Consider the following 27,707-nt stretch of genomic DNA (forward strand, 5'->3'; position numbering starts at 1 on the left):
GATTAGGTTTAGTTCTTAGATCTAGGTTTTAATTCATGTTCTCTTCTACTTCTACTTCTCAATTCTTTGTTGTTACATTCATCATTCTTCTACTCCTTTGTTGTAATTTCCTTTATATTGTTCTTATACTTTGTTGTAGATCTACTATTGTTCCTTCCATTTTCTTTCAATTCAATAAGAGGTAATTCATAATAATAGTTCTTCTTTGCTTTTCTATTGTTGATCTCTTGCCTTTGTAGTTAGATCTCTCTTCAATTCTTGCAATTTATGTTGTTTACTTTTATTGCACTTTATGTGTTTGTTGAAGAATCTCTTCTAGATATAGTGTAGATTTTGTTCCTCTTGGCCTAGGTAGAGTAATTAGTGACACTTGAGTTATCTAATTCCTTTGTTGATTGATAATTGGAGAGATTGCTAATTGGTTTAGAGTGCACTAAAGCTAGTCTTTCCTTGGGAAGTTGGCTAGGACTTGTGGCTCAAGTTAATTCATCCACTTGACTTTCCTTTATTTAGTAAGGGTTAACTAAGTGGTAGTAATGAATAATTCTCATCACAATTGAGAAGGATAACTAGGATAGGATTTCTAATTTTCATACCTTGCCAAGAGCCTTTTATAGTTGTTAGTTTATTTTCATTGCCATTTACTTTCATGCTTCTTATCCAAAACCCCAAAACACATTTCTAACCAATAACAAGACACTTTATTGTAATTCCTAGGGAGAACGACCCGAGGTTTGAATACTTCGGTTTATAAATTTAAGGGTTTGTTACTTGTGACAAACAATCTTTTGTATGAAAGGGTTATTGTTGGTTTAGAAACTATACTTTACAACGAGAATTTATTAGTGAAATTCTAAACCGTCAAGAATCCAATCATCAGCTGCCAATTTTGGAATTTAACGCTCAGAATGCTGCTAGACTGGCGTTAAATGCCCATTCTGCTATCCTTATTGGCGTTTAAACGCCAGTACACCTGTCCTCCAAGGTGTGCTGTTTTTGATGCTATTTTTTGTTCTGCTTTAATTTTGCAGTTGTTTTTATGACTTCACATGTTTATCAACCTATAGAAAACATAAATTAACATAGATAAATAAAATTCGGTTGCCTCCCAATAAGCGCTTCTTTAATGTTAATAGCTTGACAAGAAGCTCTTACAGAGCTTCACAGATGCTCAGAGCATGATTGTGGCCTCTGTTCATACCCTGGGTCAAAGCTGTCTGACCCGGGATGTTCTTCAGACAAAGCGACCGACCTCTTCAGGTCAGGACAACCCGACCCCTTCTCAAAGAGCTCGGCCAAGTCACAGAAAAGCCCAAATAAAGGGCCCAAATAGAGGAACACATCCCAAATCCAAGGCCAACCCAAGCCCGTAGAGATAAAGACTGTTCCCTTGAAGATAAGATGACCTCACATGAAGATAAGATAAAGATAAGATAAGATAACTAACTTATCTTATCTAAGAAGGTCATTCTACGCTATTATAAATACACTAGAGCACCCAGGTATAACTCATACTCTGATTCTACTCAATACCTGCTTAATACCCTTGCTAACTTAAGCATCAGTGTCCCTTACAGGTACCCCCACCCTTCGGGGATGAAGGATCAGCAGCACCGTGATGAGCGATAATTTGTACCCTTTTTGGCATTGTTTTTAGTATGTTTTTAGTAGTTTTAGTTAAGTTCTTAGTATATTTTTATTAGTTTTTAGTTAAAATTCACTTTTCTGGACTTTACTATGAGTTTGTGTGTTTTTCTGTGATTTCAGGTATTTTCTGGCTGAAATTGAGGGATCTGAGCAAAAATCTGATCCAGAGACTCAAAAGGACTGCAGATGCTGTTGGATTCTGACCTCCCTGCACTCGAAATGGATTTTCTGGAGCTACAGAAGCCCAATTGGCGCGCTCTTAACGGCGTTGGAAAGTAGACATCCTGGGCTTTCCAGCAATATATGATAGTCCATACTTTGCCCAGATTTGATGGCCCAAACCGGCGTTCAAAGTCACCTACAGAAATTCCAGCGTTAAACGCCGGAACTGGCACCTAAATGGGAGTTAAACGCCCAAACTGGCATAAAAGCTGGCGTTTAACTCCAAGAGGAGTCTCTACACGAAAATGCTTCATTTGCTCAGCCCAAGCACACACCAAGTGGGCCCGGAAGTGGATTTTTATGTCATTTACTCATCTCTGTACACCCTAGGCTACTAGTTCTCTATATATAGGACCTTTTACTATTGTATTTTCATCTTGGTTCTTCTGGTTCCCTCTCTGGGGCCGAAGCCAATGATCACTCTTGTTCTTATGTATTTTCAACGGTGGAGTTTCTACACACCATAGATTAAGGTGTGGAGCTCTGCTGTACCTCGAGTATTAATGCAATTACTATTGTTCTTCCATTCAATTCCGCTTGTTCTTTGTCCAAGATATCACTTGTTCTTCAACTTGATGAATGTGATGATCCGTGACACTCATCATCATTCTCACTTATGAACAAGGTGACTGACAACCACTTTTGTTCTACAAGCAACCAAGGCTCTAGTGAATATCTCTTGGATTCCTGATTGCACGATGCATGGTTGATCGCCTGACAACCGAGTGCTCGCCTGACAAACGAGCCACCATTCCGTGAGATCAGAGTCTTCGTGGTATAGGCAAGAACTGATGGCGGCATTCAAGAGAATCCGGAAGGTCTAACCTTGTCTGTGGTATTCTGAGTAGGATTCAATGACTGAATGACTGTGACGTGCTTCAAACTCCTAGCAGGCGGGGCGTTAGTGACAGACGCAAAAGTATCGATGGATATTATTCCGGCCTGACCGAGAACCGACAGCTGAATTCCGCGTGCCGTGACAGGGCATATGCAATCGCTTTCACTGAGAGGATGGGAGGTAGCCATTGACAACGGTGAAACCCTACACAAGCTTGCCATGGAAAGGAGTAAGAAGGATTGGATGAAGACAGTAGGAAAGCAGAGAAACGGAAGGGAAGGCATCTTCATACGCTTATCTGAAGCTCTCACCAATGATATACATAAGTATCTCTATCTTTATCTTTATGTTTTATTCATCATCTATACCCATTTGAGTCTGCCTGACTAAGATTTACAAGGTGACCAAAGCTTGCTTCATACCAACAATCTCCGTGGGATCGACCCTTACTCGCGTAAGGTATTACTTGGAAGACCCAGTGCACTTGCTGGTTAGTTGTGCGAAGTTGTAGTGATCACAATTTCGCGCACCAAGTTTTTGGCGCCGTTGCCGGGGATTGTTCGAGTATGGACAACTGACGGTTCATCTTGTTGCTTAGATTAGGTATTTTTCTTCAGAGTTCTTAAGAATGAATTCTAGTGTTTCAGGGTGATGTTCTTATCATCACCAAAGCTGATTGATTCTTATCAATTTAGCTCTTGAATGCAATGTCCTGCTGAAGCTTGGCCGGCCATGTCTAATTCCTTTAGACTAAAGCTTTAGACTAACATTGCATGATTCCTGGAATTCTCATTAAGAATTTTGATACCTTTATTTTCCTTTTCACTTAATTTTCGAAAAAGCACAAAAAAAAATTACAAAATCATAAAATCCAAAAATATATCTTGTTTGAGTCTAGAGTCTCATCTTAAGTTTAGTATCAATTGCATGTTTCTGTTTTTATTGCATTCATGCATGTGTCCTCATTGATCTTCAAGTTGTTCTTGATGATTTCCTTGTTTTGATCTTTGAATTCTATTGACTTGAGTGTTTTGTTATATGCATTCTCATTTTGTTAGTGTCAATGGTATACAAACTGCTAAGTTTGGTGTCTTGCATGCATTATTATTTGATTTTAGTTGCATTTTGATTATTCCTTATTATTAAAAATCCAAAAATATTTTTAATTTGTGTCTTTTCAAGTCAATAATACAGAAAATTGAAGATTCAGAACATACTGCAGAGGAATCACACAGAAAAAGCTGGGCATTCAAAATGCCCAGTGAAGAAGACAGACTGGCGTTTAAACGCCAGCCAGGGTGCCTGGCTGGGCGTTTAACGCCCAAAAGGGTAGTAGTTTGGGCGTTAAACGCTAGAATGTGCACCATTCTGGGCGTTTAACGCCAGGATGGCACAAGGGGGAGGATTTTGTTTTCAAAATCAATTTTTTTTCAAGTTTTCAAAGTTTTTCAAAATCAAATCTTTTTCAAATCATATCTTTTCAATCAAATGTTTTCAAAATCAATTTCTTTCCTTTTTCAAAGATACTTACTAACAATTAATGATTTGATTGAACATTTTAAGTATGTTGCCTTTTCTGTTGAGAAAGGTTTAATGTTTGAATCATATCTTTTCTTGTTAGGCAAGTCATTAATTTTTAAAAATCAAATCTTTTTAAAATTGTTTTCAAATCATATCTTTTCAATCATATCTTTTTAAAACCATAACTTTTCAATCAAATCTTTTTAATCACATCTTTTTCAAAATAGTTTTCAATCAAATCTTTTTTATTTCTAATTTCAAAATCCTTTTCAAAAATCACTTGATTTCTTTTCCACTCTTATTTTCGAAAATCAATTAAGTGTTTTTCAAAATGTTTTCAAAATCTTTTACTTAATTTTCGAAAATTACTTCCCTTTTTTCTCACATCCTTCTATTTATGGACTAACACTATTCCTTAATGCAAAATTCGAACTCCATCTTCTTTGATAAGTTCGAATTTTCTACCTCTGTCTTCCATTTTTCTTCCTCTGACACCTCAAGGAATCTCTATACTGTGACATAGAGGATTCCATATTTTCTTGTTCTCTTCTCTTTCATATGAGCAGGAGCAAAGACAAGGGCATTCTTGTTGAAGCTGACCCTGAACTTGAAAGGACCTTGAAGAGAAAGCTAAGAGAAGCCAAAGCACAACTCTCTTTAGAGGACCTGACCGAATTCTTCAAAGAAGAAGAACACATGGCAGCCGAAAACAACAACAATGCCAACAATGCAAGGAAGGTGCTGGGTGACTTTACTGCACCTACTCCCGACTTCTATGGGAGAAGCATCTCTATCCCTGCCATTAGAGCAAACAACTTTGAGCATAAGCCTCAATTAGTTTCTCTAATGCAACAGAATTGCAAGTTCCATGGACTTCCATTGGAAGATCCTCATCAGTTTTTAGCTGAGTTCTTGCAAATCTGTGACACTGTCAAGACTAATGGGGTAGACCCTGAGGTCTATAGACTTATGCTATTCCCTTTTGCTGTAAGAGACAGAGCTAGAACATGGTTGGATTCTCAACCTAAAGAAAGCCTGGACTCTTGGGAAAAGCTAGTCAATGCCTTCTTGGCAAAGTTCTTTCCACCTCAAAAATTGAGCAAGCTTAGAGTGGAAGTCCAAACCTTCAGACAGAAGGATGGAGAATCCCTCTATGAAGCTTGGGAAAGATACAACAATTAATCAGAAAGTGTCCTTCTGACATGCTTTCTGAATGGAGCATCATAGGTATTTTCTATGATGGTCTCTCTGAACTGTCCAAGATGTCTTTGGATAGCTCTGCTGGAGGATCTCTTCATTTGAAGAAGACGCCTACAGAAGCTCAAGAGCTCATTAAAATGGTTGCAAATAACCAATTCATTTACACTTCTGAAAGGAATCCTGTGAACAATGGGACAAGTCAGAAGAAAGGAGTTCTTGAGATTGATGCTCTGAATGCCATACTGGCTCAGAACAAGATATTGACTCAACAAGTCAATTTGATTTCTCAAAGTCTGTCTGGAATGCAAAATGTACCAAGCAGTACTAAGGATGCTTCATCTGAAGAAGAAGCTTATGATCCTGAGAACCCTTCAATGGAAGAGGTGAATTACATGGGAGAACCCTATGGAAACACCTATAATTCTTCATGGAGAAATCACCCAAATTTCTCATGGAAGATTCAAGAGAGACCTCAACAAGGTTTCAACAACAATAATGGTGGAAGAAACAGGTTTAGCAATGGCAAACCTTTTCCATCATCTTCTCAGCAACAGACAGAGAGTTCTAAGCAGAATACCTCTGACTTAGCAACAATGGTCTCTGATCTAATCAAAACCACTCAAAGTTTTATGACTGAAACAAGATCCTCCATCAGAAATTTGGAAGGACAAGTGGGTCAGCTGAGCAAGAAAATTACTGAACTCCCTCCTAGTACTCTCCCAAGCAATACTGAAGAAAATCCAAAAGGAGAGTGCAAAGCCATTAACATGGCCAAATTCTGGGAGGAAGAAGAGGCAGTGAACGCCACTGAGGAAGACCTCACTGGACGTCCACTGGCCTCCAATGGGTTCCCTAATGAGGAACCATGGGAATATGAGGCTCAAAATGAGACCATAGAGATTCCATTGGACTTACTTCTGCCTTTCATGAGCTCTGATGAGTATTCCTCCTCTGAAGAGGATGAGTATGTCACTGAATAGCAAGTTGCTAAATACCTTGGAGCAATCATGAAGCTAAATGACAAGTTATTTGGAAATGAGACTTGGGAGGATGAACCCCCTTTGCTCACCAAAGAACTGGATGACTTGTCTAGGCAGAAATTACCTCAAAAGAGACAAGATCCTGGGAAGTTTTCCATACCTTGTACCATAGGCACCATGACCTTCAAGAAGGCTCTGTGTGACTTAGGGTCAAGTGTAAACCTCATGCCTCTCTCTGTAATGGAGAAGCTAGGGATCTTTGAGGTACAAGCTGCAAGAATCTCACTGGAGATGGCAGACAACTCAAGAAAACAAGCTCATAGACTTGTAGAGAATGTTTTGGTAAAAGTTGAAGACCATTACATCCCTACTGATTTCATAGTCCTAGAGACTGGGAAGTGCATGGATGAATCCATCATCCTTGGCAGACCCTTCCTAGCCACAGCAAAGGTTGTGATTGATGTTGATGGAGGTGAACTGATCATTCAAGTGAATGAAGAATCCTTTGTGTTTAAGGCTCAAGGATATCCCTCTGTCACCATGGAGAGGAAGCATGAAGAGCTTCTCTCAATTCAGAGTCAAACAGAGCCCCCACAGTCAAACTCTAAGTTTGGTGTTGGGAGGCCACAACCAAACTCTAAGTTTGGTGTTGAACCCCCACATTCAAACTCTAAGTTTGGTGTTGGGAGGTTCCAACATTGCTCTGAGTATCTGTGAGGCTCCATGAGAGCCCTCTGTCAAGCTACTGACATTAAAGAAGCGCTTGTTGGGAGGCAACCCAATGATTATATTTTATCTATTTCTCTTTGTTATTTTATGTTTTTTGTAGGTTGATGATCATAAGAAGTCACAAAATCAATTGAAAAAGCAAAAACAGAATGAAAAACAGGAAGAAAAATAACACACCCTGGAGGAAGAACTCACTGGCGTTTAAACGCCAGTAAGGCTAGCAGTTGGGCGTTTAACGCCCAGTCTGGCACCATTCTGGGCGTTTAACGCCAGAAAGGGGCACCAGACTGGCGTTAAACGCCAGAAAAGGGCAAGAACCTGGTGTTAAACGCTAGGAATGGGCACCAGCCCGGCGTTTAACGCCAGAAATGGCTCAAAACGTGATTTTGAATGCCATTTGGTGCAGGGATGACTTTTCCTTGACACCACAGGATCTGTGGACCCCACAGGACCCCCAAACCCACCCATCAATGGCCGAACCATGACTCCCCCCTCTCCTATATAAACCCTTCTTCACCCCTTCATTTTCACACAACCTAATCACCACTTCTCCCCCTCTTTGGCCGAACACAAAAGCCATTCCCTTCTTCCTCATTTCTTCTTCTTCTACTCTCTTCTTTCTTCTTTTGCTCGAGGACGAGCAAACCTTTTAAGTTTGGTGTGGTAAAAGCGTTGCTTTTTCGTTTTTCCACAACCATTTATGGCATCCAAGGCCGGAGAAACCTCTAGAAAGAGGAAAGGGAAGGCAAAGCTTCCACCTCCGAGTCATGGGAGATGGAGAGATTCATCTCAAGGGTGCATCAAGACCACTTCTATGAAGTTGTGGCCACGAAGAAGGGTTAACTTTGATCAAAGGCTGGACCAAGTCCTCATAGACATCTATGAAGAGGGCGTTCAATGAAAGAGAGATTCAAGAGGGAAGCCGGTTCAACTGAGAAGGCATGACCTCAAGCCCATCACTAAGAAAAGGATGGAGCAAACAAGAAATCCCTGAGATACCTCAAGGGATGCACTTTCCTCCATAAGACTATTGGGAGCAACTGAACACCTCCCTAGGAGAATTGAGTTCCAACATGGGACAACTAAGGGTGGAGCACCAAGAACATTCCATCCTCCTCCATGAAATTAGAGAAGATCAAAGAATCATGAGAGAGGAGCAACAAAGACAAGGAAGAGACATTGAGGAGCTCAAGCACTCCATAAGACCTTCAAGAGGAAGAACAAGCCGCCATCACTAAGGTGGACCCGTTCTTTAATCTCCTTGTTCTTTATTTTTCTGTTTTTCGAAAATTTATGCTTTATGTTTATCCATGTTTGTGTCTTATGATCATTAGTGTCTTTAGTGTCTATGCCTTAAAGTTATGAATGTCCTATGAATCCATCACCTTTCTTAAATGAAAACTATTTTTAATCACAAAAGAACAAGAAGTACAGGATTTCGAATTCATCTTTAAAACTAGCTTAATTAGTTTGATGTGGTGACAATACTTTTTGTTTTCTGAATGTATGCTTGAACAGTGCATATGTCTTTCGAATTTGTTGTTCATGAATGTTAAAATTGTTGGCTCTTGAAAGAATGATGAAAAAGGAGACATGTTACTGAGGATCTGAAAAATCAAAAATGATTCTTGAAGCAAGAAAAAGCAGTGAATACAAAAAAAACGAAAAAAAAAGAGGAGAAAGAGAAAAAGAAAGAAAAAGAAAGAAATAAGGTTGTGATCCAAGGCAAAAAGAGTGTGCTTAAGAACCCTGGACACCTCTAATTGGGGACTTTAGCAAAGCTGAGTCACAATCTGAAAAGGTTCACCCAATTAAGTGTCTGTGGCATGTATGTATCCAGTGGTAATACTGGAAGACAAAGTGCTTTGGGCCACGGCCAAGACTCATAAAGTAGCTGTGTTCAAGAATCATCATACTTAACTAGGAGAATCAATAACACTATCTGGATTCTGAGTTCCTAAAGAAGCCAATCATTCTGAACCTCAGAGGATAAAGTGAGATGCCAAAACTGTTTGGAGGCAAAAAGCTACTAGTCCCGCTCATCTAATTTGGAGCTAAGTTTCATTGATAATTTGGAGTCTATAGTATATTCTCTTCTTTTTATCTTATTTGATTTTCAGTTGCTTGGGGACAAGCAACAATTTAAGTTTGGTGTTGTGATGAGCGGATAATTTGTACCCTTTTTGGCATTGTTTTTAGTATGTTTTTAGTAGTTTTAGTTAAGTTCTTAGTATATTTTTATTAGTTTTTAGTTAAAATTTACTTTTCTGGACTTTACTATGAGTTTGTGTGTTTTTCTGTGATTTCAGGTATTTTCTGGCTGAAATTGAGGGATCTGAGCAAAAATCTGATCCAGAGACTCAAAAGGACTGCAGATGCTGTTGGATTCTGACCTCCCTGCACTCGAAATAGATTTTCTGGAGCTACAGAAGCCCAATTGGCGCGCTCTTAACGGCTTTGGAAAGTAGACATCCTGGGCTTTCCAGAAATATATGATAGTCCATACTTTGCCCAAGATTTGATGGCCCAAACCGGCGTTCAAAGTCACCTACAGAAATTCCAGCGTTAAACGCCGGAACTGGCACCTAAATGGGAGTTAAACGCCCAAACTGGCATAAAAGCTGGCGTTTAACTCCAAGAGGAGTCTCTACACGAAAATGCTTCATTTGCTCAGCCCAAGCACACACCAAGTGGGCCCGGAAGTGGATTTTTATGTCATTTACTCATCTCTGTACACCCTAGGCTACTAGTTCTCTATATATAGGACCTTTTACTATTGTATTTTCATCTTGGTTCTTCTGGTTCCCTCTCTGGGGCCGAAGCCAATGATCACTCTTGTTCTTATGTATTTTCAACGGTGGAGTTTCTACACACCATAGATTAAGGTGTGGAGCTCTGCTGTACCTCGAGTATTAATGCAATTACTATTGTTCTTCCATTCAATTCCGCTTGTTCTTTGTCCAAGATATCACTTGTTCTTCAACTTGATGAATGTGATGATCCGTGACACTCATCATCATTCTCACTTATGAACAAGGTGACTGACAACCACTTTTGTTCTACAAGCAACCAAGGCTCTAGTGAATATCTCTTGGATTCCTGATTGCACGATGCATGGTTGATCGCCTGACAACCGAGTGCTCGCCTGACAAACGAGCCAACCATTCCGTGAGATCAGAGTCTTCGTGGTATAGGCAAGAACTGATGGCGGCATTCAAGAGAATCCGGAAGGTCTAACCTTGTCTGTGGTATTCTGAGTAGGATTCAATGACTGAATGACTGTGACGTGCTTCAAACTCCTAGCAGGCGGGGCGTTAGTGACAGACGCAAAAGTATCGATGGATATTATTCCGGCCTGACCGAGAACCGACTGCTGAATTCCGCGTGCCGTGACAGGGCATATGCAATCGCTTTCACTGAGAGGATGGGAGGTAGCCATTGACAACGGTGAAACCCTACACAAGCTTGCCATGGAAAGGAGTAAGAAGGATTGGATGAAGACAGTAGGAAAGCAGAGAAACGGAAGGGAAGGCATCTTCATACGCTTATCTGAAGCTCTCACCAATGATATACATAAGTATCTCTATCTTTATCTTTATGTTTTATTCATCATCTATACCCATTTGAGTCTGCCTGACTAAGATTTACAAGGTGACCATAGCTTGCTTCATACCAACAATCTCCGTGGGATCGACCCTTACTCGCGTAAGGTATTATTTGGAAGACCCAGTGCACTTGCTGGTTAGTTGTGCGAAGTTGTAGTGATCACAATTTTGCGCACCACACCGCCAGATCCAACAGGTCGGACACGACAGCTCCGGCCACCAGCTCTAAACAGGTCGGACACAACAGCTCCAACCAGTACAGAAGATCTCATCCAAGATCGACCTTTAGTTTCAGGTAACCCTCGGAACAGTTACTGTTCATACCCTGGGTCAAAGCTGTCCGACCCGGGATGTTCTTCAGACAAAGCGACCGACCTCTTCAGGTTAGGACAACCCGACCCCTTCTCAAAGAGCTCGGCCAAGTCACAAGAAAGCCCAAATAAAGGGCCCAAATAGAGGAACACGTCCCAAATCCAAGGGCAGCCCAAGCCCGTAGAGATAAAGGTAGTTCCCTTGAAGATAAGATGACCTCACTTGAAGATAAGATAAAGATAAGATAAGATAACTAACTTATCTTATCTAAGAAGGTCATTCTACGCTATTATAAATACACTGGAGCATCCAAGTATAACTCATACTCTGATTCTACTCAATACCTGCTTAATACCTTTGCTAACTTAAGCATCGGAGTCCCTTGCAGGTACCCCGCACCCTCCGGGGACCAAGGATCAGCAACATCACCAAGTCCAACGAGTCGAACACAGCGACTCCGATCACCATCATCAAGATCGGACTCCGCAGCTCCGACCAGCATAGAAGATCTCGTCCGAGATCGACCTCTAGTTTCAGGTAACCCTCGGAACATTGGCGTCGTTGCCGGGGAACCTGGAAGTCATCCCAGCACCATGGCGGATGACCATGACAACAACCACGGCTCAGATCTAGAGGATAGAATGCCGCACAAAAACGCAGACACTACATCAAAAGACACTCCCCAAATCAACAATAAGGACTCCCCAAACGAGGGAGCCCTGGAGGCATTTCAAGACCGGTTAAAACAACTTGAGGAAGATGCTCTATGTCAACGAGAGGCCGAGAAGGATCTACAAAGAGAAATAAGGTGACGCCAGGAGTTGGAGAACAAACTCCTAAAACTTGAAGCCGATGTCAAGACTAAGCCAGCCAATCCACTCCCGAAGATAGCACCCGCAAGGACCAAGATCCATTTATCAAGGAGATCATTAAGACAAAAATTTCAAAAGACTTTAAACTCCCAGACATGACCTTGTACGACGGCACTACGGATCCCAGCCATCATCTCAGCAACTTCAGAAGCAGAATGTACCTCACCGATGCCTCAGATGCAGTTCGTTGCAAAGCCTTTCTAACTACTTTAACAAAACGGCAATTAAATGGTTCGATAACCTCCCACAAGATCCATCTCGAGTTTCGACGACATGGCCAAAAAGTTCCTGGCCAGATTCTCCATCCAAAAGGACAAACAAAACATGCACCGAGCTTATTGGGAATCAGACAAGGAGAGCGGGAAACCCTGCGTAACTACATGGAGAGTGGTGGACGAAATTATGATACTCACAATATTGTATTCTTTATTTTATATGGAATTATTCTTGTGGCTCTCTGCTATGTGTGGACACAACTCCGTTCAACTAACCAGCAAGTGTACTGGGTCGTCCAAGTAATAAACCTTACGTGAGTAAGGGTCGATCCCACAGAGATTGTTGGTATGAATCAAACTATGGTGACCTTGTATTTGTCAGTTAGGCAGATTAAATGGTTATGGGTTTCAAAATTAATAATAAATAGAAAATAAAAAGGGATAGAAATACTTATGTAAATCAATAGTGGGAATTTCAGATAGGCGTGTGGAGATGCTGTGCTCCTCCTGAATCTCTACTTTCTTATTACATTCATCCAATCCTTCTTACTCCTTTCCATGGCAAGCTGTATGTAGGGCATCACCATCATCAATGGCTACTTTTAATCCTCTCGGGAAAATGGTCCTATGCGCTGTCACTGCACGGCTAATCGTCTGTCGGTTCTCAATCAGGTTGGAATAGAATCCATTGATTCTTTTGCGTTTGTCATCACGCCCAGCCTTCAAGAGTTTGAAGCTCGTCACAGTCATTCAATACCGAAATCCTACTCGGAATACCACAGACAAGGTTAGACTTTCTGGATTCCCAGGATCCTACTCGGAATACCACAGACAAGGTTAGACCTTCCAGATCCTCATGAATGCCGCCATCTATCTAGCTTATACCACGAAGATTTTGTTGGGGAATCTAAGAGATATGCGCCCGGCCTAAGGTAGAACGGAAGTGGTTGTCAGTCACGCGCGTTCATAGGTGAGAATGATGATGAGTGTCACAGATCATCACATTCATCAAAGTGTTGTGCAACGTATATCTTGGAATAAGAATAAGAGAGAATTGAATAAAAAGTAATAGTAATTGTATTGAAACTTGAGGTACAGCAGAGCTCCACACCCTTAATCTATGGTGTGCAGAAACTCCACCGTTGAAAATACATAAGTGAAAGGTTCAGGCATGGCCGAATGGCCAGCCCCCTGAGTGATCAAGAGACCGAATAATCAAAGGCTAAACAGTCAAGAGATTAAACTGTCAAAAGATGTCTAATACAATAGTAACTTATCCTATTTATACTAGACTAGCTACTAGGGTTTACATGAGTAAGTAATTGATGCATAAATCCACTTCCGGGGCCCACTTGGTGTATGCTTGGGCTGAGCTTGATCAATCCACGAGCTGAGGCTTCTCTTGGAGTTGAACTCCGAGTTATGACGTGTTTTGGGCGTTCAACTCCGGATCATGACGTTTTTCTGGCGTTTAACTCCAGACAGCAGCATGTACTTGGCGTTCAACGCCAAGTTACGTCGTCAATTTCCGAATAAAGTATGGACTATTATATACATTGCTGGAAAGCTCTAGATGTCTACTTTCCAACGCCGTTGAGAGCGCGCCATTTGGAGTTCTGTAGCTCCAGAAAATCCATTTTAAGTGCAGGGAGGTCAGATTCCAACAGCATCAGCAGTCCTTTTGTCAGCCTTTTTCAGAGTTTTGCTCAAGTCCCTCAATTTCAGCCAGAAATTACCTGAAATCACAGAAAAATACACAAACTCATAGTAAAGTCCAGAAATGTGAATTTAACATAAAAACTAATGAAAACATCCCTAAAAGTAGCTTGAACTTACTAAAAACTATCTAAAAATAATGCCAAAAGCGTATAAATTATCCGCTAATCACAACACCAAACTTAAATTGTTGCTTGTCCCCAAGCAACTGAAAATCAATTAGGATAAAAAGAAGAGAATATACTATAAATTTCAGAATATCAATGAATATTAATTATAATTAGATGAGCGGGACTTGTAGCTCTTTGCTTCTGAACAGTTTTGGCATCTCACTTTTTCCTTTGAAGTTTAGAATGATTGGCTTCTCTAGGAACTTAGAATTTCAGATAGTGTTATTGACTTTCCTAGTTAAGCATGTTGATTCTTGAACACAGCTACTTATGAGTCTTGGCCGTGGCCCTAAGCATTTTGTTTTCCAGTATTACCACCGGATACATAAATGCCACAGACACATAACTGGGTGAACCTTTTCAGATTGTGACTCAGCTTTGCTAGAGTCCTCAGTTAGTGGTGTCCAGAGCTCTTAAGCATACTCTTTTTGCTTTGGATCACGACTTTAACCACTCAGTCTCAAGCTTTTCACTTGGACCTTCATGACACAAGCACATGGTTAGGGACAGCTTGATTTAGCCGCTTAGGCCTGGATTTTATTTCCTTGGGCCCTCCTATCCATTGATGCTCAAAGCCTTGGATTCTTTTTACCGTTGCCTTTTGGTTTTAAGGGCTATTGGCTTTTTCTGCTTGCTTTTTCTTTTTTTCTTTCTAATTTTTTTTTTCGCAAGCTTCTTCTTTTTCACTACTTTTTCTTGCTTCAAGAATCAATTTCATGATTTTTCAGATCATCAATAACATTTCTCTTTGTTCATCATTTTTTCAAGGGCCAACAATTTTAACATTCATAAACAACAAGATCAAAAGACATATGCACTGTTCAAGCATTCATTCAGAAAACAAAAGTATTGTCACCACATCAATATAATTAAATTAAATTCAAGGATAATTTCGAAATTCATGTACTTCTTGTTCTTTTGAATTAAAACATTTCTCATTTAAGGGAGGTGAAGGATTAATGGATTTTATTCATAGCTTTAAGGCATGGTTACATACTAATGATCATGAAGTAAAGACACAAAGCATAGATAAACACAACATTAAAAACCGAAAACAGAAAGAAATAAAGAACAAGGAATGAATCCACCTTTAGTGGCGTCTTCTTCTTGAAGGACCAACGATGTTCTTAAGCTCTTCTATGTCCCTTCCTTGCCTTTGTTGCTCCTCCCTCATTGCTCTTTGGTCTTCTCTTATTTCTTGGAGAATGATGGAGTGCTCATGATGTTCCACCCTTAGTTGTTCAACATTGTGGCTCAAATCTTCTAAGGAAGTGTTGAGTTGTTCCCAATAGTTGTTGGGAGGAAAGTGCATCCCTTGAGGCATCTCAGGGATTTCTTGATGATGAGCTTCCTTATGCATCTCTTGAGAACCGTGAAGGGTCTCTCTTGCTTGCTCCATCCTCTTCTTGGTGATGGGCTTATCCTCTTCAATGGAGATGTCTCCTTCTATGATAACTCCAGCTGAGTAACATAGATGGCAAATAAGGTGAGGAAAAGCTAGCCTTGCCATGGGTGAGGGCTTGTCGGCTATTTTGTAGATTTCATTGGAGATGACCTCATGAATTTCTACTTCCTCTCCAATCATGATGCCATGAATCATGATGGCCCGATCCACAGTAACTTCAGAACGGTTGCTAGTGGGAATGATGGAGCGTTGAATGAACTCCAGCCATCCTCTAGCCACAGGCTTGAGGTCCAGTCTTCTTAGTTGAACTGGCTTGCCTTTGGAGTCTCTCTTCCATTGAGCTCCTTCCACACATATGTCCGTAAGGACTTGGTCCAACCTTTGATTAAAGTTGACCCTTCTAGTGTAGGGGTGTTCATCTCCTTGCATCATGGGCAAGTGGAATGCTAACCTCACATTTTCCGGACTAAAATCCAAGTATTTCCCCCGAACCACTGTGAGATAATTCTTTGGACTCGGGTTCATACTTTGATCATGGTTCCTAATGATCCATGCATTGGCATAGAACTCTTGAACCATTAAGATTCCGACTTGTTTCATGGGGTTGGTTAGGACTTCCCAACCTCTTATTCGGATTTCATGTCGGATCTCCGGATACTCATTTTTCTTGAGCTTGAAAGGGACCTCAGGGATCACCTTCTTCTTTGCCACAACATCATAGAAGTGGTCTTGATGGCTCTTTGATGTGCATAAACTTGATATGCTACGATTTAGGAAATTGCACAATCGGCAAAATTCCTTCCGGCAAGTGCACCGGTTATCGTCAAGTAAAAACTCACAATAGAGTGAGGTCGAATCCCACAAGGATTGGTTGAGTGAGCAATTCGGATTAGAAGTATGTTCTAGTTGAGCGGAATCAAGATCTAGATGAGAATTGCGGAATGTAAAATTGCATGAATTAAAGAGCGAGAAGCTAAATTGCTGAAATTAAAAGGGATGGGGGTGATTGCATGAATTTAATTGCAGAATGTAAAGAGAAAGTGGTAGATCAGAAATGGGGGAATTCATTGGGTTTCAGGAGATATTGAGATCTCCGAATCAAAACGTCTTATCCCTTCCTCAACCAATGCATTCATTGAATTTTGCTTGGCAATCTTTTATGATCGGATCCCAATCCCTTGGGTCACCAATTCTCTCTAAAAACAAACAAATTCCCAATCCCTTGGTTTAAATGTTCATAAGAAGAGATGATGCTCGATCACTGATTATACCACACAGTTTCATGAACCACAATTTGGTAGGATTACATGTCACAATATCCATCCAAACCCCAATCCAATTCACTGTGAAAAAGCTTCTCTAGCATGAATCCTCCATTCCTTTCCCAAGGTTCCGAAGGATTCCAATTATGGGTAGTTTCTTTCCCAAGACAACTACCCAATGGAATTAGATCGAGAAGCTTTCTAACAAAATTCAAGAGAAAAGATTGAAGAAGAAGATAAAACTATTATTGATTCATTGAATTACAATAGAGCTCCCTAACCCAATGAAAGGGGGTTTAGTGAGTCATAGCTCCGAATTCAAAACTAGAGAAATTGATGAAAAGTTCCAAAGTGTAAAAAGTGCTAACTAACTTAAATTCTATCCTATTTATACACTTTCTAAATTGAGCTTCTGTTGTGTTTCTTGGGCTTTGAGGCCTTTCCCTGATTTCCTTTTGCTTTGGGTTTATGGTCCATAATCCTGATGAGGCTGTGATCCAATTCTGTAACATTCATTGAGCAAACTTAGTGATAAACAAGTAATGACACAAGACTCAACAAATTGAAGTTCCAGACTCATCAATTCTTCAGGCCCAATCCCATAAACCATGATATTCAATTGGGTTTCATACCATAATACGTTTAAGTTAATGTTTGTGCTCAAATGCTAACTTAAACTTCAATATATTTGGCCCAGAAACCCTTTCAAAAAGTGGCGTTTAAGTTGAAGTTTAAGTTTCAGTTTAAGGTTAAACTGAAACTTAAACGTGGAAATGGAAGAAAGCAACCCAGGAGTGTGAAAGGTCGAACACCTTTAAGCTTCAGTTTAAGGTTAAACTGAAGCTTAAACGTGGAAATGAAGAAAGCAACCCTGGAGGAGCAATTGGGTCGAACACGTTTAAGCTTCAGTTTAATGTTAAACTGGAGCTTAAACGTGGAAATGCTCCTGGTGCCTTTCTTACTTCTGGCGTTTAGCCTCCAGTTTAAGGTTAAACTGGAGGTTAAACGTGGAAATGCTTCCTGGTGAGAAATTGTCATTCTGGTGTTTAACTTCCAGTTTAAGGTTAAACTGGAGGTTAAACGCCAGTTCCAGCATTTCTTAGCCTTCATGATTCTGGCGTTTAAGCTCCAGTTTAGGCTTAAACTGGAACTTAAACGCCATTTCCAGCATTATATGGCTTGGTAGTTTAAGTTCCAGTTTAAGCTTAAACTCCACATGTGATATTCAAACTTCCTTTATTGATTTTGTTGCTTCCTTGCTTAGCATCTTCTTCCCTGAAATCATCCAAACAATTGCATCAAAGTCTTGCAAAATTTCATGAGAAATCTTCCATTCATAGCATTCAAGTAATATAACTAAAAACTCATGGACTTTGCATTAAAATCATACTGTTTGGATGGTTCATTGCTTTGTTATTCATTTAACCATTCTTGGTTACTTTAAGCTCAAGAAAATGCATAAAACAACTAAAACTAACAGAAAAATGCTAGTGAAACTAGCCTAAGATGCCTTGGCATCACAACACCAAACTTAATACTTGCTTGTCCCTAAGCAAGTCCTGAGTTATTTGAGAAGAAAGTATGAAACAGCAAGCAATTACATTGGCTACATTAGTAAGCACTTGAAGTTCATCAGAAGGGTTTTATGCAGAAAGTTGCAGTATCACTTTTTTCATTTTTATCAGGTAAGATTATCACTTTTTCATTGCATTCATCAAACACTGCTATGGCCTCTTGACACTCTTATGTCTTTGGCACTTTTCCCTTCTTTGTTTTTCTTTTTCTTAGAGCTCCTTTGCTCCTTGTTTGCTCAGTGTCATGTGTTGCACAAGCCTTTGGCATTTTCTTTTTCTTATCAGTGCACTACACATATCCACTACAGGCATTTTAGTTCACATTTCTTCTTGAGACATTGGTGCCTAGCACCTCTTTGTGTGACTGATGAGCGGATAATTTGTATACTTTTTGGCATTGTTTTTAGTATGTTTTTGATATGATATAGTTAGTTTTTAGTATATTTTTATTAGTTTTTAATTAAAATTCACTTTTCTGGACTTTACTATGAGTTTGTGTGTTTTTCTGTGATTTCAGGTATTTTCTGGCTGAAATTGAGGGACCTGAGCAAAAATCTGATTCTGAGACCAAAAAGGACTGCAGATGCTGTTGGATTCTAACCTCCCTGCATTCGAAGCGGATTTGCTGGAGCTACAGAAGCCCAATTGGCGCGCTCTCAACGGCGTTGGAAAGTAGACATCCTGGGCTTTCCAGCAATATATAATAGTCCATACTTTGCCCAAGATTTGATGGCCCAAACCGGCGCTCAAAGTCACCTACAGAAATTCCAGCGTTAAACGTCGGAACTGGCATAAAATTTGGAGTTAAACGCCCAAACTGGCATGAGAGCTGGCGTTTAACTCCAGAAAAGGTCTCTACACGAAATTCCTTCATTGCTCAGCCCAAGCACACACCAAGTGGGCCCGGAAGTGGATTTTTATGTCATTTACTCATTTCTGTACACCTTAGGCTACTAGTTTCTTATAAGTAGGACCTTTTACTATTGTATAGAAATCTTTTGATCACTTTTAGATCTCTAGATCATCTTTGGACATTTCAGTTCTTAGATCATTGGGAGGCTGGCCATTCGGCCATGCCTAGACCTTATGCTTATGTATTTTCAACGGTGGAGTTTCTACACACCATAGATTAAGGTGTGGAGCTCTGCTGTACCTCGAGTATTAATGCAATTACTATTGTTCTTTCATTCAAATTCCGCTTGTTCTTTATCCAAGATATCACTTGTTCTTCAACATGATGAAGGTGATGATTGACACCCATCACCATTCTCACTCATGAACAAGGTGACTGACAACCATTCTTGTTCTACAAGCATCTGAGGCTTGGTGAATATCTCTTGGATTCCTGATTGCACGATGCATGGTTGATCGCCTGACAACCGAGTGCTCGCCTGACAAACGAGCCAACCATTCCGTGAGATCAGAATCTTCGTGGTATAGGCAAGAACTGATGGCAGCATTCAAGAGAATCCGGAAGGTCTAACCTTGTCTGTGGTGTTCTGAGTAGGATTCAATGATTGAATGACTGTGACGTGCTTCAAACCTGTAACCTACTGGGCGTTAGTGACAGACGCAAAAGAGTTATTCTATTCCGGTAGGGGAGGGAACCAAACCGGTGATTGGCCGTACTGTGACAGAGTATTGAGCATTAGCTTTCACTGCGAGGATGGGAGGTAGCTGCTGACAACAGTGAGACCCTATACGAGCTTGCCATGGAAAGGAGTAAGAAGGGTTGGATGAAGACAGTAGGAAAGCAGAGAGACGGAAGGGAAGGCATCTTCATGCGCTTATCTGAAGTTCCTACCAATGAATTACATAAGTATCACTATCTTTATCTTTTATGTTATTTTCGTTCATCACCATATATCTGAGTTTGCCTGACTAAGATTTACAAGATGACCATAGCTTGCTTCAATACTAACAATCTCCGTGGGATCGACCCTTACTCACGTAAGGTTTATTACTTGGACGACCCAGTGCACTTGCTGGTTAGTTGTGCGAAGTTGTGTAATGCCATGGTATTGAGCTACCACGTTTTTGGAGCCATTACCAGGGATTATGAGAGTTGTGAAAAAGTATAGTTCACAATTTCGCGCACCAGTGACTAAATGTTTTGTATTTAGGTTGCTCTTGATAATGGACTTTTGGTTGATAATCCCGGGTTAGTTAACCCAAGTTACCAAGTGTTGAAACACTCCTCAGAACCTATTCATCCAAGCATATCCTTAATACATAAACACCACAGGCATTTGTCTCAGAAGTTCAAACCATTGGTGCCTAGCTTATTTTCTCAATTTTTTTTGCTTTTTGGTTGCCCTTTTTCAGTGGCTTTTTCTTCTTCTTTTTCTTTCTTTTTCATGGCCAAAGACATTTATTCATCAAGATCCATAGACAGTATTCAAACTTCTACACAAAAATGATAATTCTACACTCAATTTCCAGTGATCTGACTAAACAATCAAGCATGCATACCACCACTTAATTCTACTTGATTTGTCACTAATTGAGCCAAGTTACTTTTGTTCAAACTTTTCTTTTATTTTTGGAAACAGAACAAGCATGGCAAGCATTTGTTTAAGAAGGTGAAGTTATATCCAAACATCTAGGCATTCACTTTATTCAAAGCAGTAAACCAACACTCATACTAAAAACTTCACATTCCAGAAAGATTCAACAATTACAGTTTAAACCAGAACAAGCATGCTTTTGTTTGCCTTTTAAAGAATGGTCAAGGAACAACACCACCTTGTGAAATTTCTTGTTTTCTCTTTGTTGCCAGGAAACAATTTGATTTCTTCTTCTTCTCCTAGTTGTTGCTTCATGTTCTTTCTAAGATCCTTGTTTCCTTTTCTGCAAAGAGTGATGAAGTTGCTTGCTTCTCAAGCACTTGAGTGGTTAGCTTAACTATGTATGGGCAAGTGTCTGAGTCTTAAGTTGGTGTGTGAACACCAAACTTAGTCTCCTACTTACTCCTCTGCTCTTTGAATCCTTGAATTCTCCTTGGAATGAAGTTGCTGCTAAGGATTTTAAGCATTTCTGTGATTGCTTAGAATGGTTGTTCCTTTCATATAATTCAAAGGTTGTTGTGTTCAGTTGATCTGTATGGTGGAACACCAAACTTAGAGTCACACATTCCCCTTTGAATTATTGATCCACGAATTCATTGTTTGGTGTGAAACACCAAACTTAATTCTTTGCAATGCACAGAAACTACTTCACCTTTTTATTGAAACAAATAAAAGAAACAGCAAAGGAGTATTACCTCAGGTTGGGTTGCCTCCCAACAAGCGCTTCTTTAACGTCATTAGCTTGACGGTTGTCCCTTGTTAGGGTGGATTGTAGTGCTTGATGTCCTCTCCTCTCACTATGAAAACGTCCCCATTTGATTCCTTCATGATTTCCAAATGTTCCATAGAAAGAACTTTCCTGATTGTGAACACTTGAGGGAGCTGGGAAGGAATGGTTTTGAGGCCAGGTGGGATTGGCAGATAATGACTTGATATCACTTTATCTCCCGGAGAGAAACCTTCAGTGGGAATTTTCTTGTTTCTCCACCCTCTTGGCAATTTCTTTACAATTCTTCCCTCTCTCTTGAGGATTTCTTCATTGACCCTTATGCCAGGAGGATCCTTCTGAGCTGTTTCTATTGATTCTTGTGGCTTTAACTCTTGCAATTCTTGTTTGCCTTCCAAGGACTGTTTCAGAGTTTCAGCTGTTGGATTGCTTTCCTCCAAACACAGATGGCTACTATCATCCTTAGGCTTTTCAGGTTCTGGTTCAGGCTCAGATGCAGGTTTGAAAACATGGAAAATGAGCTGTTCATCATGTATTCTCAAAATTAGCTCTCCTTGTTCTACATCTATAAGCGCTCTAGCAGTGGCTAGAAATGGCCTTCCCAGAATGATAGGGTGTAGGTAGCTTTCCTCCATGTCCAAAATGACAAAGTCTGTGGGGAAGAAATAATTTCCCACTTTCACCAGCACATTTTCAACTACCCCTTCAGCTTGCTTCTGAGTTTTGTCAGCCAGTTGTATGATTACATCAGTGGATCTCACCTCATTCAGTTGTAGCCTTTTCATAAGAGTCAGAGGCATCACATTTATGCTAGCTCCTAGATCACAGAATCCTCTGTCAATTTTTGTTTCCCCTATGATGCAGGGGATATGAAAACTTCCTGGGTCTGTTTTCTTAGAGACTATGTCCTTCTTGATGAGGGCACTGCATTCTTTGTTCATTATTACAGTTTGTCCTCCCTTCAAAACTCTTTTCTTGCTCAGCAATTCCTTCAAATACTTGATATGTGTAGGCATATGCTGGAGAATCTCAAGAAAGGGAATATTGATATGGAGAGACTTAAATGTCTCTAAAAACCTTGAATATGTTTTCCCTTTTCACCTCCTCCTAACCTCTGAGGAAATGGTGCTTTTGGTTGGTATGTTTCCAGCATGCCTTTATTTTGCAGTTCCTTGGCTTGCTCAGTTTCACTTTCCTGCTTAGCTTCTTCCACACCTTCCTTCAAGATTTCTGGCCCCTGTTTTGAGGGTCTGATTCCTTCTTCTTCTGAGACTTCCTTCAATATGGTGATGGCCTTGCATTCTTCCCATCTCACTCCCTTTTGTTCCCCTTTAGGATTCTTTTCTGTGTCACTAGGGAACACTGCAGTTGACTTGGGGGCCTGTTGAGATAGCTCTCCTACTCGAGACTCCATCCTCTTGAGTTTTTCACCATGGTTCCTTAAGGTAGATCTCACATCATCCCTAAAGCTTTTCAACTCACTTATGTCCTGACCCATGTTTGCAAGCCTTCCTTCTATCCTGTTTAATTGATCTTGAAATTGTTGGTTCGGATTAGGTTGGGCAGGTTGATTATTTTGGCCATGATATGGTGGTTGGGAGTAAGTGTTTTGTGTGGCTTGGTATGATCTTTGGTTGGAGTTGTAAGGTTTGTGGTTTTGTGGTTGGGTTTGCTGGTTTCCCCACCCAAAGTTTGGGTGGTTTTTCCAACCTTGGTTGTAAGTGTTGGAATGTGGATCATATGGTTGCCTTTGTTGATTTCCCACATAGTTGGCCTCTTCCCAATCACCTCCTTCAGTGCTTACTTCCTCTTGATCTTGTGTGTGTATTGCAGCCACTTGATTTGTGTCTAATTTCCTGGTGAGCTCTGCTAGTTGCTTGGCAAACACCTTGTTTTGGGCTAGAATTGTATCAACATGGTTCAGCACCATGACTCCCTTAGTGTTGTGTCTCTCTGAAGCATAGTAGTACTCATTCTCAGCCACTGTCTCAATCACTTCAATGGCTTCTTCCACAGTCTTCTTCCTGTTCAATGAACCTCCTGATGAATGGTCTACAGCCTTCCTTGATTCATAAGAGAGTCCATCATAGAAAATATGCAATTGCACCCAGTCATGGAACATGTCTGGTGGGCATCTCCTTGTCAAGTCTTTGAACCTCTCCCATGCCTCGTAGAGAGTTTCACCATCTTGTTGTCTAAAAGTCTGAACCTCAGATCGAAGCCTATTGACCTTTTGTGGGGGGGGTAGAAACGTGCCAGAAACTTGCTTTCCACCTCATCCCAGGTTGTTAGGCTCCCCCTTGGGAATGATTCCAGCCACTTAGCTGCCTTGTCCCTAAGTGAAAATGGGAACAAGAGCAGTTTATATGCATCTTCCTGGACTCCATTGGACTTCACAGTGTCGTAAATTCTCAGGAATTTTGTGAGATGTTGGTTTGGATCTTCATTCGCACTTCCACCAAATGAACAATGATTCTCCACCAGTGATATTAGTTGTGGTTTGAGTTCAAAATTGTTGGCCTGAATGGGTGGTTTCTGAATGCTGCTACCACAATTCCCAGAGGTTGGGTTTATGTATGAACCAAGAACCCTCCTCTCAGGAATGGCATTGTTTCCATCAGCCCTCTCATGGTTGTGAACTTCTCTATCCATGTTGAGATCTAAAGCTTCCTCAAAATTGTCCTTAGATTCTCCTTCAGATTCCTCTTCTCTCAGTACTTTCTTCCCTCTTGCTTCCCTTCTAAGTCTATGAAGGGTCCTCTCTGGTTCGGTATATGGAGGAGTTGATGTCTCTCCTCTCCTACCTGTCATACAAGAACACAACACAGGCAACAAACAAGTGAAATACTCTTGGTTAATGGAAGAGTATGGTTAGAGCAGTTGAGGAATTAATTCAAATAGTTAGTGAGTCAGTGAGTTAGTTGCTTGAATTTAAAGGCATAAAGAAAAAAAAACAAGTAACAGAGTGCAGAAATTAAAATTCAACACGTAACTTGAACTAAATTATCAAAACAAAAAAAATTGCTCAATCTAGTTAACTTCCAATTTGAGAATTGTCAATCGAAAACCAATCCCCGGCAACGGCGCCATAAACTTGATGTGCATAAACTTGATATGCTACGATTTAGGAAATTGCACAATCGGCAAAATTCCTTCCGGCAAGTGCACCGGTTATCGTCAAGTAAAAACTCACAATAGAGTGAGGTCGAATCCCACAAGGATTGGTTGAGTGAGCAATTCGGATTAGAAGTATGTTCTAGTTGAGCGGAATCAAGATCTAGATGAGAATTACGGAATGTAAAATTGCATGAATTAAAGAGCGAGAAGCTAAATTGCTGAAATTAAAAGGGATGGGGATGATTGCATGAATTTAATTGCAGAATGTAAAGAGAAAGTGGTAGATCAGAAATGGGGGAATTCATTGGGTTTCAGGAGATATTGAGATCTCCGAATCAAAACGTCTTATCCCTTCCTCAACCAATGCATTCATTGAATTTTGCTTGGCAATCTTTTATGATCGGATCCCAATCCCTTGGCTCACCAATTCTCTCTAAAAACAAACACATTCCCAATCCCTTGGTTTAAATGTTCATAAGAAGAGATGATGCTCGATCACTGATTATACCACACAGTTTCATGAACCACAATTTGGTAGGATTACATGTCATAATATCCATCCAAACCCCAATCCAATTCACTGTGAAAAAGCTTCTCTAGCATGAATCCTCCATTCCTTTCCCAAGGTTCCGAAGGATTCCAATTATGGGTAGTTTCTTTCCCAAGACAACTACCCAATGGAATTAGATCGAGAAGCTTTCTAACAAAATTCAAGAGAAAAGATTGAAGAAGAAGATAAAACTATTATTGATTCATTGAATTACAATAGAGCTCCCTAACCCAATGAAAGGGGGTTTAGTGAGTCATAGCTCCGAATTCAAAACTAGAGAAATTGATGAAAAGTTCCAAAGTGTAAAAAGTGCTAACTAACTTAAATTCTATCCTATTTATACACTTTCTAAATTGAGCTTCTGTTGTGTTTCTTGGGCTTTGAGGCCTTTCTCTGATTTCCTTTTGCTTTGGGTTTATGGTCCATAATCCTGATGAGGCTGTGATCCAATTCTGTAACATTCATTGAGCAAACTTAGTGATAAACAAGTAATGACACAAGACTCAACAAATTGAAGTTCTAGACTCATCAATTCTTCAGGCCCAATCCCATAAACCATGATATTCAATTGGGTTTCATACCATAATACGTTTAAGTTAATGTTTGTGCTCAAATGCTAACTTAAACTTCAATATATTTGGCCCAGAAACCCTTTCAAAAAGTGGCGGTTAAGTACACCTTTAAGCTTCAGTTTAAGGTTAAACTGAAGCTTAAACGTGGAAATGAAGAAAGCAACCCTGGAGGAGCAATTGGGTCGAACACGTTTAAGCTTCAGTTTAAGGTTAAACTGGAGCTTAAACGTGGAAATGCTCCTGGTGCCTTTCTTACTTCTGGCGTTTAACCTCCAGTTTAAGGTTAAACTGGAGGTTAAACGTGGAATGCTTCCTGGTGAGAAATTGTCATTCTGGCGTTTAACTTCCAGTTTAAGGTTAAACTGGAGGTTAAACGCCAGTTCCAGCATTTCTTAGCCTTCATGATTCTGGCGTTTAAGCTCCAGTTTAGGCTTAAACTGGAACTTAAACACCATTTCCAGCATTATATGGCTTGGTAGTTTAAGTTCCAGTTTAAACTTAAACTGGAACTTAAACTCCACATGTGATATTCAAACTTCCTTTATTGATTTTGTTGCTTCCTTGCTTAGCCTCTTCTTCCCTGAAATCATCCAAACAATTGCATCAAAGTCTTGCAAAATTTCATGAGAAATCTTCCATTCATATCATTCAAGTAATATAACTAAAAACTCATGGACTTTGCATTAAAATCATACTGTTTGGATGGTTCATTGCTTTGTTATTCATTTAACCATTCTTGGTTACTTTAAGCTCAAGAAAATGCATAAAACAACTAAAACTAACAGAAAAATGCTAGTGAAACTAGCCTAAGATGCCTTGGCATCACTCTTGGAGATGAATCTTTTCATCTCCCATGACTCGGAGGTGGAAGCTTTTGTCTTTCCTTTTCCTTTTCTAGAGGATACTCCGACCTTAGGTGCCATTGATGGTAATGGAAAAACAAAAAGCTTATGCTTTTACCACACCAAACTTAAAATATTGCTCGCCCTCGAACAAGAGAAGAAAGAAGAGAAGAAGAAGAAGAAGAAAATATGGTAGAGAGGGAGAGAGGTAGGTTCGGCTAAGTGGGAGAAGGGGGTTTGTGTTGTGTGAAAATGAAGGAGAATGGAAGGGTATTTATAGGGAGAGGGGGTAGTTTGTATTCGGCCATTTAGGGTTGGAATGGGTGGGAAATTGGTTTTGAATTTTTGAAGGTATGTGGGGTTTATGGGAAAGAGTGGATGGATGTGAATGGTGAAGGGAGTAATTGGGAAGAGAGATTGAGGTGATTGGTGAAGGGTTTTGGGAAAGAGTGTTTATTGGGAGAGAGAGATTCAGAGATTGAAGTTGTTGGGAAGTGTGACATGGGGAAGAGTAAAATAGGATTAGGAGGTAAGGTGGGAATATGTTAGGTGGGGATCCTGTGGGGTCCACAGATCCTAAGGTGATCCTGTGGGGTCCACAGGATCTGAGGTGTCAAGGAATTCCATCCCTGCACCAAATAGGCATGTAAATTGCCTTTGCACACCATTCTGGCGTTTAAACGCCGTGTGGTGCACATTCTGGGCGTTCAACGCCCATGTAAAGCATGTTTCAGGCGTTGAACGCCAGTTTCATGCTTGTTACTGGCGTTCAGCGCCAACTTTTCTTCTCTGGGCACATTCCTGGCATTCAGCGCCAGAATGTTGCTTGTTTCTGGCGTTCAGCGCCAGAATGATGCTCTGTTCTGGCGTTGAACGCCAGCCAGATGCATCTTACTGGCGTTGAACGCCAGCCTGTGCGTCCTCTAGGGTGTGAATTTTTTCTTCTGCTGTTTTTGATTCTGTTTTTAATTTTTTATGATTTTTTCGTGACTCCTCATGATCATGTACCTAATAAAACACAAAATAACAATAAAATAAAATAAAAATTAGATAAATAAAATTGG

At 40.3% G+C, this 27,707-nt stretch overlaps 1 non-coding gene across 1 annotated transcript; it reads left to right on the forward strand.

The window, feature by feature from the left end:
- The first annotated feature begins 23,682 nt into the window (after window positions 1-23,682).
- On the forward strand, window positions 23,683-23,786 carry LOC130959972 (small nucleolar RNA R71). Its single transcript, XR_009078945.1, has one exon. It is a non-coding gene; the product is annotated as a small nucleolar RNA R71 (small nucleolar RNA).
- The last annotated feature ends 3,921 nt before the right edge of the window (window positions 23,787-27,707 follow it).

Source organism: Arachis stenosperma, unplaced genomic scaffold (assembly GCF_014773155.1).
Source record: "Arachis stenosperma cultivar V10309 unplaced genomic scaffold, arast.V10309.gnm1.PFL2 arast.V10309.gnm1.Scaffold_100028, whole genome shotgun sequence".
NCBI classification, from domain to species: domain Eukaryota; kingdom Viridiplantae; phylum Streptophyta; class Magnoliopsida; order Fabales; family Fabaceae; genus Arachis; species Arachis stenosperma.